Source organism: Silene latifolia, chromosome Y, assembly GCF_048544455.1.
Source record: "Silene latifolia isolate original U9 population chromosome Y, ASM4854445v1, whole genome shotgun sequence".
NCBI lineage: Eukaryota > Viridiplantae > Streptophyta > Magnoliopsida > Caryophyllales > Caryophyllaceae > Silene > Silene latifolia.
The window spans coordinates 24,877,398-24,893,576 of NC_133538.1; the positions used below are offsets into that span (position 1 = coordinate 24,877,398).

The following is a 16,179-nucleotide window of genomic DNA, read 5'->3' on the forward strand; positions in this document are numbered from 1 at the left end:
GCTTGTACATTTTCTATGTTTCAAATATAGCAGGATATGCTTCAACTGGGGGCTCTAAAGTCTTCGACTTTAGAGCCATCACAAACTGGGGGCTCTGAAGCCGTTGGCTTCAGAGAACATTATCAAGGTGTAAGGATGACATCCACCAAGAATTCAATTCAATACAAGAGTATGAAATGGAAGAATTCTATAGCTGAAAGCAAATGATGAAAGTGGCGGCAACCTCCTCGGAAAGTCCCGTCCCATTTTGACACACCGCCAAAGAGATGATAAGCTTTGGGCAAGTGTCAGCAGATGATGAATTTTGGACAAGTGCCAGCAGATGATAAACTTTGGGCATGTGTCAGCAATTGCCGAACTACGACGCGGGTTTGATTCCGTCAGAAACGGATACGTAGGCACCTAAGGATAAGGCTAAATCCACCATATATGCAATTTATGGGTCGACGAGCAATAATGACAATTTGACGCAACAGAACCAAGAGTTAATCCCCGACGAAGTTTCAGGTATGATCTCTTCTTATGGCTGGCGAGCTTATATACGCAAGTCTAATGGACTATAAACGACCCGCAGAATCCTCAGGTCGAGAGGGACCTGGGGTATACTTTGACTTTCGCCTTGTCCAAGCCTCAGTCAAAGTGGGGGCTCTGTAGATACCCGTATCCGTCGATATTGGAATTTATAGAGAACCCGACAAACACCCGATGATGATAGGACACATGTATTCTTTAGTTGTCATTGTCATTATTTGGGCTCGTTTTACGATGTAGAATGAGCGTTGTCGACGAACTAGTTTATTACTTTAAATGATATTTAAATTAAATGTTTTTTTTTAAAGTGAATTCATTTTATTGTTTTAATTTGAATTTATTTTCTTAAATTTATTTTATTGAAAATAAAATATATTTTTTATTTGAAAAAACATTCTTTAGTTATTTTATTTGAAAAATCAATTTATATCGTTTATAAACCGTATTTGAAGAACTCAATTTTTTACGATGGTTTTATACGCGATTTTTGAGCTCGTTTTCTATTTGATTTGGGCTCGATTTTCGACGCACTTTCGGCCCAATCCCCTCTCCTTCAACCCGTGTTCAAATCCCAGCCAAAACCCACCACAAAACCCTGGCTTAGCCCTCCCAAATCACGTCCCAAACAGCCCAACACCACCTTCGCTGCTCTGTTTTGCAGCCCCAAATCCGACACCAAAACTGCCCCGTATTCGACTCCAATGCGACCCATATCTCACCTCCCACCTAGCCCATATATCAAGCTATAATTCCAAGCCCTTTACCGTGCAACCCACGTCCAAACTCCTTCACAAACCTCACGCAACAAGCAGCCCCCCTGTTTTCATTCTCCAAACCCGAGCCCAATCAAACACTTCCAAACCCGCTCCAAACGGCTACGAAACCCGTGCCCATGACCACCCATCCACACCTGACTATCCTAAACATATTACCATGCCTTGACCACCAAGAAACACCCCTCAAAAACCCTACACGAGCTCATGAAAGCTGCTGGACAGCAGCAGCGAAGCAAACCGAGCCCGACTGCTTGTTGCTCTCTTTTACCCTACTTTAGCTCCCTATAAATACCTCCCCTCTGCCATACTTTTATTCCTATAAGTTCTCCATACATACTACCGTCACTCACAAGCATTAAACTCCAGAAACAAACCCTAATTGCCTCTCAAAACCCTCGACAAAACCGAGACATCCAAACTGAAACAGTTTGTGTCTCTCTCGAAATACAATTCGTTTCCCCTTCAAATCTCCATTAAAATTCGAGTTTCTTGTTCCTAATTAACCACATGACATCCATCTACATCTTAAACAAAGATTCACGACCCAAATTGACCTTGAGAGTACACGAATCCCCTCGAAAAACAGAGTGTCATACACTCTGTTTTCGCGGCTTTTCCTGTCTGTCCAGTTCTGTTTGTGCTCGTTTTTCGTGCCCAATAACTCAGAACGAGCGTAGTTTGTTTCAAGATCTTTGTTCTCCTCTCTTTCTAGTTTTCAAAACATCTTTTAAATCTAATTTTCACCGTGAAATGAGTGAGAAATCGCAGTTTGAAAGTTGATGTCCAGATTTACAAAAAACGTGTTGTTTGCTTTGTTCCTTCGTCGACGACGGCCTCTCGAGATAAAATCTACCATCGATTACGACCCAAGACGGTGTCAACGATACATGTAGGTTGAGGGTGCATCAAATCTTCCTCCTTTCCTTTTTATTTCGTTCTTTTATGTTTATTTTTTATTGTTCATTTTACGTTGTTTATCGTTTTGTTTGTCGTTTGATATCGTTAACTATGAAACTAGTTTAATCCGAGTATGAGTTAAAGTACCACCACGAACACCCGCGTTGACTTGAGATGGGAAATAAATCCGCTACATCGGTCGGTCGTATCCCCCATCTCATTTATATATCCTCGTGTTCAAGGTAGGGCATTAATAAAACGAATCATAACTTCGTTCCTCGCTTTTGACCCCTTGCTTGTTTCGTTCAATTCGACCTACCCTAGGACCCGTTGCATGTTAGTTCGACCCCTGTTTGTTAACATATGATTTGTTTAGACGACTTCAGATCGATTAAATAACCTAATTAGACATGTTAGGGTGCTTCGACACAAGCATTATAATCGACCAACAATTCTATAACCTAATTGAATGCATCTCTCTTTTCACCTAATTTCTCGCTAGTATAAGAGTGCGTGATTAGCACCTTCTTATTAACACTCCACGAGTTAACTTAATTAGCGAACTTGACCTAATTCGACCCTTTTAGGCCGTGTAGAACACTCGGTTTCAGGCGAAGCCTTCTGACCTCTTTATCATCAATTTCTAATGTATATCCTATATCGCTTTGCAAATCTATCTAACCTAATGAACCTAACCTAGGAACTAGGGTGGCCGTGCCTGGGGCCGTGTGCTTGGCTGTGCCTTTTGTCATTCTTGCTTCATCTTTATATCGTTTATTCATTGTTGTTTTGTATTTTGTAATTTCCTTTTGCTTATCGAGTCGTCTCTTGTAATTCACTTGTAATTAGTTTTCTTTTGGGTCGAGTCAATCGATTTATAAAAACCTTAGTCTTATTTGGTTATATAGTTGTGCTCCAATTCATGTAAGAGTGTAGTAAATCGCATGTTGTTTAAAGCAACATGGCCCGATTTATGCTAATGCATGCTTTGGTGTGTGACCCAATGTCTAATTCGATAAGATTAAGCGAAAGCACGCATTACGAGGAGTGACCCAAGGCCGTGAGTTATGTAAACCGTGGGCCACCCCTTTGTGCACGTTTTCCTAGGCCGAATGGCCATGTGTCGTGTATGGTGTCGTATATAGCAATTGTATTTAGATCGAGTTGTATCTCTAAATTCTCGTTGTGTCGGCATGAAATGCCTGGGTTGTAATAGGGTAGGTCCCAACAGCTCCCCCATTCCCCTTAAGCCTTGTTTGCTTTGTATGTTGTTAGATCAATCAACCCACATGCTAAATTACAACTTTGACAAAGTTAGTTTAGTTGCATCTAAATCGACATAGAAACCTCACATGCCTTGGTTTTAAAACGATGTTTTCATATCATATATCGTCGTAGCTACGACCTTGTTTGAAATCCGATACTTGACTTAGTAGAGGCCGTTATTGACAGGCGGGGTTAGGTGTCCTTATGGGCTTCCTAACACGTACCCTCACCCCTTTCTCAAGATCTATGGTTTGTGGATCCATCTAAATACCATTGGATTACGAGAGTCATTCAAATCGAGTGATATAGGGTACAAGTCTTTATCTTTAATCACTCGTAGTCGATTGGCTTTATGCTTTTCGATGAAAGGTGTAAAGTTGACTAGAACGGTTCCAAGTTCTCATAAAACTTGGTGGCGACTCTAATTTGTCTTAATTCGATTCGAAAGAACCTCGAGTCGATTATGCCTAGTGTGGATCCCGCGGACGCAGTTCCGTGGGCCTTGTCCACACTTTCTCATTTTCAAAACCAAGGGAGGCCCCCTTACACCGCCGGCATGCTCGCGCCTCATGTGGCTGCCTGGAGCAGGGTCTGTTCCCCTTCCAGCACTAGTCTAGGACGATCCCGACTCCGATTAACCCGGATATAGGACGGATCAGATGACTATTTCTTCATTCAAAAATCATATTTGCAAAATGCCCTACTAAGACAAATGGATCACGTTATCCACTATAAACCTAATACGGTAAATGGATGTTTAATTTCCGTCTTGCATGCAAATCAACCATAAATCCAACTTGACATCTTATACTTGATACTTGGATTAAATTAACCGACTTATAAATCTCTCACATGTTAGGTTTAAAATTATTGGATGCACATTCATGCATTTAAACCGTTTTATCAACTTTTACATTCAACCAACCAAGATCGATCATTAGAGGCCGCTACCGCGGGCGGGATTGGGTGTCTGATTAAAGGGCTTCCCAATACGTACCTTCACCTCTTACTCAGAAACTTTGGATAGTGGACGACCTTATCCAGGCGTTTAGAGTCATTCTAGAGATAGAATGCTAAAGAGGGACGATTCCTTATCTTTAGTACCTATGTCAAATACTGCTTTGTGCTTCGTTTGACCGAGGTATAAAGTGGATTCGAACGGGTTCCAAGCATCCCACAAATGCTTGGTGGCGACTCCGAACATATCTAATCGTTTCGAGACCCTTACCGAGACGAAACCGACCGATCTAAAACGATCCGATCGAAAGCATTTTTACGCCGCCGAGCGTGGCTTTTAAAAGACCGTTGTATGTCCACAGATCGGCTGGGCTTGTAGGTGGGCCATGTCCACAGTTCTAAAATGTGTTGAGAGAAAATAAGAGGGTCTAATCTAATGTGTGTGTAAAATAATGAGAGAGTACAATATCCTTCACTCTAATAATACTAATATTAACCATTATAATAATAGTAATAATAGTAGTAGTTGATGCGTGTCCTAAATATGATGTTTTACACCCTATTTCACACGCATTTCAGAGCTCAACTATGTAGTTTATGCTACTATTTTCCCTATTTCCGTCTACTTTCGTGTTTTTTGTGTAATATTGCAGAAATGTGAAGAATCCAGCGGAAATCGAGCCGAATCCGTCCCTAAGTGCTTGGCATAGGATTTGACATGAAGATTTGACTCGGGAAATGAACTTGGTGCGCGTAGCAAGGCCTGAAAGATATATTTTGCGAGAGTTTCAGAAGCGGATTACCAGCTAACTTGGTATATAGACTGACCTACATGGTCTATAGACTCGAGAATCTTTGAAACAGTTGATCTAGAAAGAGCAATCAATCGATTGATCGTCCCAGTGGTCGATCGACCACACCACGAAACTGACGCGCAAATTAAAAGATGAGAGTTAGAAGCCCACTTGTAATTAGGTTTTAGGGATAAGAATCACGCTGATACGTGCATATTCTATACACTTTATTTGCAAGTTTGGCACGTATTTCCATGCATAATTGTTAGCTTAAGGCTACTATTTCTCCCGAAAGGGTTTACTTTGCATTTTCTATGATTTATTGTAGGAATGAGTGGAAGTAGGCTAAATCAAGCCTTAATCGTCCTCCGGAGGCAGCTTTTGGGAAGCTTTGAAGAAGGGAGCTCGGATTCAACCACCTCGGGATGCGTGCTTGGAGTAAAGAGCTGATTTGAAGAGAGAAAGAAGCCACTACACACTCGATCCGATCGATCGACCATGCCGCATGATCGATCGACTGTTGAAGTACAGCAGCTCTCGTTTGAAGTGACCAGTCGATCGACCATGCTGATCAGTCGATCGACCAGTCTGCGAGCTGGGATTAATTCTTCGTGTTAGACTTTTAAAAGCCCAATTTGTAATTAACTTTTGGCATCGCTTATCAGTAGAACGCAGCGAGACTTTTAGGTTATGCTTTTCATTACTGAAGAACTTAGTTTTAGATCTAGCTTTGGGAACGGAAAACCCGGAATTCAATTACGTTGTTCATCACTTTAATTAGTAAGTTTTTATGCAAATTCTTTCTTCCTTAATTTGCTGTTATTTCAATTCTTGTTTTTACCAATTTAATTTCAGCAATTAAGTTCTTACCTTTTTCCTTAATTTCAATTCAATCATGTCAAACTTGTTCTTTGTTATCAATTTTGCAATTGTTTTAGTTTTGATTATGCATAGCTAATTTTATTGATTGGGAATGAGGTGAGCCATGGCATAAATTAGGATTGTTTTGTTAGTATGAATTCTTCCGTATCGATCTTGGTGTCTTTTGATAAGCCCTTTTACTAGATTGAAAGATTAGTAATTTAAATTATCATTAGATTGGAATTTCCTTTGAGCGAAAGCTTTGAGAAATTCTTGGGAACTAGAAGGCCGTAAGGTTAATTCGAGCATTGATCGAAAGGCTTGCTCATATTCCTTGAGACCGTATTATAGGACCTCTACTACCTTACTGACCTGACCTTAGCCATGGTGAACCGAAATTCCCGATCTTCCTTTTATCTGTTGAGAATTTCATTTCTTGCAATTAGTCATTAGAATCAACCAATTTCAAAACCCCCCATTTAATTGTAACTTTTATAGACTGAAATAAGCAAATAGAATTGATCTTGTCTCTCTGTGGTTCGACCCTTACTATCACTAGGTATAGTTTTAGTTTGGAATTATAAATTTAATTTTGATACAAAACGACGGTTGATACCCCTCGTTGTGAGTACCAAAGATAAAAATTATAATCTCCTATTAAGACTAATCTAGGCTAGTGGTAACAGGGTCGAACCACAAGGAGGCAGTTGTAAACTTTAGTTGATTTATGTTCAGTCTGAGGTAACTATTGTGGGGGTTGAATTGAATTGGTCGACGGCTAAAGTGAACAAAGATAATAAACTAAGTAAACGAATTAAACAGATAAAAGAAGGGTACTAGGATGGTCGGGTCATTATAGCTTCGGCAAACTAAGTCGATCAATCAAACACGGTAAGGCGGGAAATAAAGAGGTCCTCTCGGTCCACTCTTAACAAATAGCATCTCTCGATCTCGCTATAGGTCCCTAATGTCACTAATACTAACTTTCGTTAAAAAGTGATTAACGGTCTAAACTATACCTATCTTTCGATCTTAGCACAGTCTAGTCGATTTAATTGATGGTCTAATAACCTCCCCTACCTTTCGATCTAATGGGTCACCTAAATAGGTATCTAATCTGGTCGCATGCATTCAACTCGTCAAATACAAGATTAAATTCAATTAAAACGAATATGAACCCTACGAAGTCAGTCGATCGACTGAAGAGGTCAGTCGATCGACCAACACACGAGACAGTTCTCCCTAATCTAATGCCGCCTATGCCATAAATCGCCTACATCCTAGCACTAAAGAATTAGCTACTCATGATGAAAGTAATAACAATAATAATACTAATAACAATTAATGAATTCATGCTTAGAGTAAATAACAACAATGATGATATGATAATTGGCTTTTGGGACACTAGCTATCAATTCTATACTAATAATCAAAGTAAAGCAATAAATTGAAACTAGGGCAGAAAGAATACCGAGATTCAAGAGGAAAGATTAAGAACAAGGGTAGAATTCCAATGCTAAAATTGATAACCCAAACCCTAGTTACTCGAAATAAACTAAAACTCAAGGCAATCGTATTGTGTTGAAAACTTGGATAAAAACTTGATATCCAAATCGATGGTTTTATGTTACGTTATATAGCAATCAACGCAACATCTTATTTCCTAAACCTAAACTTCACGGGCTTCAAGATTCACGGTCTTTCAATTCACGTCTGGAATAGAAATCTGGTCGATCGAATGCTAATGCGGGTCGATCGACTGCTCCTCAGCAAACAGTGGCTTCTGGAACCCGAGCATTGGTCGATCGACTGAAGGTGGTAGTCGATCGATCAGATGAGCTGCTACTTGACTTCTTTATTCTCGTGGATTCGTCTTTTGGGCCTTGAATTGCGCACCAAGCTCGTTCCTTAAGTGATTCCTTTACGTCATTTGCAATGCAGATTACTCGGGGACGGATTTGGCTTGATTTCCCGTTGAATTCTTCACATTTCTGCAATAATGTACAAAATATGGAAGTAGACGGAAATAGGGAGAAATGTAGCATAAACTACAAGAATGAGCTCTGAAATGCGTGTAAAATGGGATGTAAAACATCATATAAAAGACACGCATCAAACTTCCCCAAACCAAACTCTTGCTTGTCCCCAAGCAAGAACTAGACTCGATCTAATGACCTAATGGAACGAGTTCAATCTCAGAGCGAATTGTCAACTGTAAAGCCTAAACCAGTTTAATGCATAGCCAACAATCAACTAGTGTATGAATCATGCAAACGAATTATAAAGTCGTCAAAAACTACGCCGCACCTTTGACTATAGAGACTTATCAAATTGGACTCTCGCGGGTCGCTCAAATCACTCAATAAGCACAGGTGATATATATGTAAGATAGAAGGAAGTAATTTTGTAGTGACTCTCACCTAACTACGACCTATGAAAACACGCCAAAGCAATAAAACATGAAAGTGACCTCTACGACCGTACATACGCATTCCAACCGAACAGATGACCAATGACACATGCCGAGGTATATATGGGATATGTGAGGTATGGGTAAGAAGAGGCAAAACATTTTATGGTGAAGTGGAGGTACAGGTGATCAAGCTAGTACCAAAACGGAACCAAAGGACAACATCCAACTTCCTTCTCATAAACAAATGAAACGGTGCTATAGCAAGCACAAAACTCACAATCTCCAAACTATCAAATCAATAAAACTCCCCATAGGATGTAAATGAAACATGGGAGCAAAAATCGCCAAAAGATAGGGATTAAATTATGCGAATTGATCTCTTTTCTCGAATCTCAGTCGATCGACCATATTTGGCAGTCGATCGACTGCTTAAACAGTACAGAACCTCTTTTTTTTTTTCTTTTTCGAATCATTTTTTTTCATTCATTTTTTTTTTCTTTCTTTTTCTTTTGTTTCTTTCTTTCTTTTTTCATTTCATTTCCCAACCGTCATCTCAACAGAGCATATGCCACCAAAAATGAGTAACAATCCTAAAAACTATGCTACTAGCTTGACAAAGGCAGGCTATGTGTAGGATGTAGTAAATAGGACAAAAAGGATATTTTTGGCAGTGTGGAGTTTATGGGCAAAATGAGAAAAGGAAACCTCTACCACATGTGTCAACAAACCACAGACCGAATGCATACAGGTATTAAGTAGATCAATTTCATATTCATGCAAATTAAGGAAACATGTCTCATAAGGAGTACTACTCACATTCCTAAATGAACCGGTCATGAATGTCACCATTATAGGCTCTAAATCTCGAAAATATAAGTAGCTTGCCAATTTTCAAAGTCAAGTCTCAAGTCCAAAGAAGTAATTCAACGAAAACTCGTAGATATGCACTTATACGATTCTACTAATAACATGTTAATCTAGCAAGGCTCAGGCAAAACAGTTGCAATTGCAGTATCATCCTTGAAATACTACCGTTCCGACTCGATCTATATGCTAAAATAAACGTGCATTTTTTGGAAATTTTTTTTGAAATTTTTCAATTTTTTTTTTTATGGATTTTTGTATTTATGAGAAATGAAATAAACAAATGCAAGACAGAAATGTAAACGTGAATGCAAGCAAATGATATGCGACGCAAAACCCTTCCCCAAACCAAATCACACAATGTCCCCATTGTGCAAAATCATGTAATGAAGAAAAGAGAAATGGGAATTTGCGAGAAAATAAATAAGCAAGACACAAAGGAAAGATATGGAACTCACAAGATTTTAAGCGCAGCAAAGGAAACCTCCCCAAACCAGCGTGAGCTAGGAGGTTTCAATAGCCAGCAGTGCTACCAATAAGGACCTAAAAAGACAATTAAAAACTACGCATAAGACCGAAGAAAATAATTTTGAAGCGTAAAAATTGTGCACAAATGAGACAATAGAAGAAATAGATAATTCGACGGAAAATAAAGTGGAGTAGAAGACTCCCTTGGGTCCGCATATCGACCAAACACAGCAGGGGAGAGGTCGTGAACGAATATAGCAGCGGCAGTGGTCGATCGACTAAGGAGATCAGTCGATCGACTGTGGGTGTGAACATGTAGCTCTTGTAAACCTCACCAATTCAGTCGATCGATCGATGGTGCCATCGATCGATCGCAAACATCTTCTTTGGCGTCTTATTTCTTCGTAATTGCTCAATGATTTGAGCTAACAAACTCCAAATACCTGCAAACGCACAATATTACGCGCCCAAAATTGCGCAAAACCCAGAACGAAGTCTAAAGTACTTAAAGATCCTAAGCAAAATAAAATAAAAGCGAAGTTTTCGCGCACACAAAAAAGCAATAAAATTGTCTTAACAAAGCAAATAAAGAGAAGTTTGCAACGAGCTTGATCAACTAATAGTTGATCAAGAAGGACCACGATATGGCCCACTTCATCGGCTTCGGCTACTAGAGGTAGCCTCATAGGTGCTCATCTTATCGGTTGCACCCCTCTCGGTTTTCGGAGGAGAGCTCAATGGATCAACTTCGTCATCTCCCCAATCAAGGACTCCCTCGGAATCGTCGGAATCCGGATCGCCCATCTCACCTTGGCTGGCTCATCTTCCACTTCCTCATCAGTCCCATAGCTTAGGCATCCAAGACCTCCTCTTTGAATGATAGGCTTTGTCGCAGCTGGAGCATCCAACGGCTCTTCCTTCCCCAAACCAGCTCCTGCATTATCTAAAATAACAGATTCTTCCTCCTTCTTGCTCCCAATCCGGGGCGGAGGGGTTAACACAAAGCAGAGTAATAGGGACAAATCGATTCAGGAAGCACAAAGTACGATCTCTTTTCAGAGACCGTATTACAAGTAACAGGCCACATGGCGTCCTTCTTTTTAGCAGGTTGGGCAAAAATGATAGAATGTTTCCCAACCTTGAAGGTCAAGGTTCCTAAACCGACGTCAATAACTGCACCAGCAGTGTCTTGGAAACGCCTACCTAAGATGATCGGTATATGGGCATCCTCAGGCATGTCAAGGACAACAAAGTCAACAGGGAAGAAAAACTTCCCTATTTGGACGGGTATGTCCTCTAGGACTCCTATAGGCTCGACCGCAGACCGGTCAGCCATCTGAACTGTCATGTCTGTGATAGCAAATCGGGTCAACTTGAGCTTCCTAGCTAGACTCAAGGGCATGACACTTATGCTAGCTCCTAGGTCGCATAATGCTTTCTCAATTGAGAAGGTACCTATGCTGCAAGGAACTTAAAAACTGCCCGGGTCTTCTAACTTATGGGGCGCAGTGTGAGACAAGTAGGAACAAGACTCTTTAGTTAACGCAACAGTGTGAACATGTTCAAGCGATTTTTTCTTTGACAACAACTGTTTCATAAATTTAGTATATGCTGGCACTTGGTTAACTAACTCAAGGAAGGGTACCTGAACATTTAAGCTACGAATAAATTTCTCAAATTTACTAAAAGATACCTGTTCCTTCGTCGGCACGAGTCTCTCCGGATATGGGGCTATAAGGAGTACCTTAGCCCTCTCCTCTAAATCGCGTGTGCCGGTATCCTTGGACTTAGGCTGAAAGTCCGTTACCTTCTCTTTGTTGAAGCTAGACCTCTCCTCAGACCGTCTCAAATGAGAACCATTAACCGTCATTGGATCAAACTTGAGCCGGATCGACCCATCAAGACTCAATTCCGCTAAAATCTTGGGATCGTGGTACCCGAAACAAGTGGTCCCGTAGATTATTTGGCATCAAAGGACGAAATTCTTCAAATCGCAGCCGATCTCGCCGATCGACCACTCTCCTCGCCGATCGACCGAGATGTACTGATTCCGAAGCTCCTGTAACTCGTGTTTCGATCGATCGAGTAGGTATGTCGATCGATCGATCAAATACCCGCGACGTCTTTTTCTTTGATTTGTTCGTTGAAGCTTTCTCTTGACTTGTTTCCGGCTCATCCTTTCCAACAGCATCCTCAACCATGGCAGGACCATCAAGGGTGGACCCGCTCCTCAAAGTGATGGCATTTAAGGTCTCCTTTTGTTCCGGTTGAGTGGGCAAGTGTCCGGGAGCTCGAGTGTTATTTTTGCTAGCCAATTGAGCTATTTGGCTTTCCAGTAGCTTCATCCCGGCCTCTCTTGCTTGGGACTCCTTTAGCAACAGATTCTTGAGCTCGGAAAATTCAGAACTCTGTGATTGTTACTGCTGCGGCACATAAGGAGGTTTCTGGTATTGTTGTTGCTTTTGGTGAGGGGGCACATAGGGTTGTTGCTGCGGCGGATGTTGGGTTGGATTTTGGACATTTTGGCTCCTCCAACTCAAGTTTGGGTGGCTTGGCTCGTAGTAGGTGTTTGTCTGCCTATAGTGTTGAAAGGCGCGCAAGATTCAAAGGACTAGGCGGTTTTTCGAGACATGGCCCTCAACTCCACACCTTCACGCACGAAGGCACCGTCCGACACAGAATTGACTTGGTATATCCCACCTTTAGAAGCTCCTCCTAGCTCATACTTGTCAAATCTCGCGGTGAGAGCCTCAAGTGCAGCAACAGAGGAAGATTCAGCAGCTCTCCTCTGGTTCCCTCTCGAATTCCCATACTCGGCCTTGTGGGTAGCTAGATCGTCAATGATCTTCCACCCCTTGGTTGCTCCCAAGTTTTAAGCGAATCTTCCATTGGCTGCAGCATCCAAAATGGCCCTCTGATCGTCTTACAACCCATTGTAGAAATGATTGCACAAACTCCACTTTTCGAACCCATGGTGCGGTATGGTTCGCACCAACTTCTTGAATCGGACCCATGCTTCATGGAAATTCTCATCTGGCCCTTGTTTGAAGCCCGTGATTTGAGCTCTAATAGCGATCGTCCTTGAAGCAGAGAAGTACTTCTTGTAGAACGCTAATGCCAATGTATTCCAATCAGTGATCTCCTGAGCGGTTCGGTCCAAATCTCTATACCACTCCCTTGCAGCATCACGGAGGGAGAAGATGAACATGGTCTCCTTGATTTGATCCTGGGTCACGCCAGCTGGTGGGGGAATGGAGCAGCAGTAGTCAATAAAGGTCTCCATATGCCTTGCCGCATCTTCATTTGCAGCTCCCCAAACCGATTTCTCTCGACCATAGTAATGTAAGCAGGCTTTGGTTCGAATTTCCTGGCATCTCCCGGTAATTCGAACCCCTTGTACAAGTTATCGACTGTCGGCTCAGAATAACTAGCTATACTTGCTTCCTCGGCCATGACTGGAATTTCCAGAGAAGTAACTGTCTCAGCTGAAGAGGTGGAAACGGGTGAAGACTGTGGGTCTTCTTCGAACAGATCGTTCTCGTGATAGCTTGACAGAGTACTCAGCTCTTCCTCTGTCGGTAATACTCTTTGTGTTCGTCTCAACTCGCGCAAGGATCTTTCAAGCTCAGGGTTCAACGGTACTAATTCTCCACCCTGTGACCTGCGCATAAGAAGAAACTACAAAAAGAAAATAAGAAAAGTTTAAGGAACAGATGTCCCTTAAACTAGGAAAGACTAAAAATAAAAACAACTAAAATTAGGACTATTGCCTCCCCAAGAACGGCGCCAAAATTTGATACCCGTCGTTGTGAGTACCAAAGATAAAATTTATAATCTCCTATTAAGACTAACCTAGGCTAGTGGTAACAGGGTCGAACCACAAGGAGGCAGTTGTAAACTTTAGTTGATTTATGTTCAGTCTGAGGTAACTATTGTGGGGGTTGAATTGAATTGGTCGACGGCTAAAGTGAACAAAGATAATAAACTAAATAAACGAATTAAACAGATAAAAGAAGGGTACTAGGATGGTCGGGTCATTATAGCTTCGGCGGCAAAAGAAACTAAGTCGGTCCAATCAAACACGGTGTAAGGCGGGAAATAAAGAGGTCCTCTCGGTCCACTCTTAACAAATAGCATCTCTCGATCTCGCTATAGGTCCCTAATGTCACTAATACTAACTTTCGTTCTGAAAAGTGATTAACGGTCTAAACTATACCTATCTTTCGATCTTAGCACAGTCTAGTCGATTTAATTGATGGTCTAATAACCTCCCTACCTTTCGATCTAATGGGTCACCACGAAATAGGTATCTAATCGGTCGCATGCATTCAACTCGTCAAATACAAGATTAAATTCAATTAAAACGAATATGAACCCTACGAAGTCAGTCGATCGACTGAAGAGGTCAGTCGATCGACCAACACGCGAGACAGTTCTCCCTAATCTAATGCCGCCTATGCCATAAATCGCCTACATCCTAGCACTAAAGAATTAGCTACTCATGATGAAAGTAATAACAATAATAATACTAATAACAATTAATGAATTCATGCTTAGAGTAAATAACAACAATGATGATATGATAATTGGCTTTTGGGACACTAGCTATCAATTCTATACTAATAATCAAAGTAAAGCAATAAATTGAAACTAGGGCAGAAAGAATACCGAGATTCAAGAGGAAAGATTAAGAACAAGGGTAGAATTCCAATGCTAAAATCGATAACCCAAACTCTAGTTACTCGAAATAAACTAAAACTCAAGGCACTGTATTGTGTTGAAAACTTGGATAAAAACTTGATATCCAAACTGATGGTTTTATGTTACGTTATATAGCAATCAACGCAACATCTTATTTCCTAAACCTAAACTTCACGGGCTTCAAGATTCACGGTCTTTCAATTTACGTCTGGAATAGAAATCTGGTTGATCGACTGCTAATGCGGGTCGATCGACTGCTCCTCAACAAACAGTGGCTTCTGGAACCCGAGCATTGGTCGATCGACTGAAGGTGGTAGTCGATCGACTGTATGAGCTGCTACTTGACTTCTTTATTCTCGTGGATTCGTCTTTTGGGCCTTGAATTGCGCACCAAGCTCGTTCCTTAAGTGATTCCTTTACGTCATTTGCAATGCAGATTACTCGGGGACAGATTTGGCTTGATTTCCCGTTGAATTCTTCACATTTCTGCAATAATGTACAAAATATGGAAGTAGACGGAAATAGGGAGAAATTTAGCATAAACACAAGAATGAGCTCTGAAATGCGTGTAAAATGGGATGTAAAACATCATATAAAAGACACGCATCAACGGTATCAAATTTTAGCGCCGTTGCCGGGGAGACGGTGTAATTCTGTTTGCTTTATTTTTAGTTTATTTTTCTTGTCTCAAGGAACTTTGGTTCCTTGAGGCCGTTGCTTACCTTTGCTTCTAGTTTTGCTTTTGCACAGTTAGAAGACAGGTTTTGAGAGGAAGACTTGAGTACTCTCAGTTTGGTGAACATGACTACGATATATGATTATCTTCAGCCAAAGGAGCACCACCTTCCAAAGGGGCACGTGTTACCTACCCCTACTACCGGTAACTTCGAATTTCGTTCCTCTTATATCGATCTAGTGGAGAAATCAATTTGCTGGTCTACCAGATGAGGACCCCTTGAAGCATATGGAAATTTTCACAGACTACTTCTGTTCCATACCTATACCAGCTGGGGTAACTCAGGATGAAGTAAAGAGGGTGATGTTCTTATAATCCTTGAAGGATTCGGCGCGAGATTGGTACCGCTACCTTGATAGGGTAGCAGCTGGAGTCACAGATTGGACATCTCTAGCATTAGCCTTCTACAAGAAGTACTTCTCGCTTTCAAAGACTGATGCCTTGAGGAGTAAAATTACAAATTTCCAGCAAGAAGCTGATGAGGGTTTTTGTGAGGCATGGGGACGTTTCAAAAGTTTGGTCCGAGCTGTCCCTCACCATGGTTTCCAGCAGTGGTATCTTTGCAACTTATTCTACAATGCTTTATATGATGATTACAAGGTCATCCTGGACGCAGCTGCGAATGGTAGGTTCCAAAACAATACCGGTCAGAATAGAAGTTGGAACACTATTGAGGAGATGGCGGTCCATAGAGCTGAGTTTGGGAGTTCAGGTGGAATTCACGAAAGCAAAGTGATGAAATGAGTACCGTTGTGACACTCATTACTTCTATTACTGCCCGTCTCGAGAAGCTCGAGGCCACTGAAGTTTCCAAGGAAAGAGTTGAAACTCCTGTCCATAATCCAGATGAGACCGCGAAGTTGAGAGAAATGGTCCAAACTCTTTTGGTTCAAGTGGCGAATTTTGTGAAGCCGG

At 41.3% G+C, this 16,179-nt stretch overlaps 1 non-coding gene across 1 annotated transcript; it reads right to left on the minus strand.

The window, feature by feature from the left end:
- Positions 1-15,700: 15,700 nt before the first annotated feature.
- LOC141635395 (small nucleolar RNA R71) lies at positions 15,701-15,809 on the minus strand. Its single transcript, XR_012540088.1, has one exon. It is a non-coding gene; the product is annotated as a small nucleolar RNA R71 (small nucleolar RNA).
- Between the last annotated feature and the right edge of the window lie 370 nt (positions 15,810-16,179).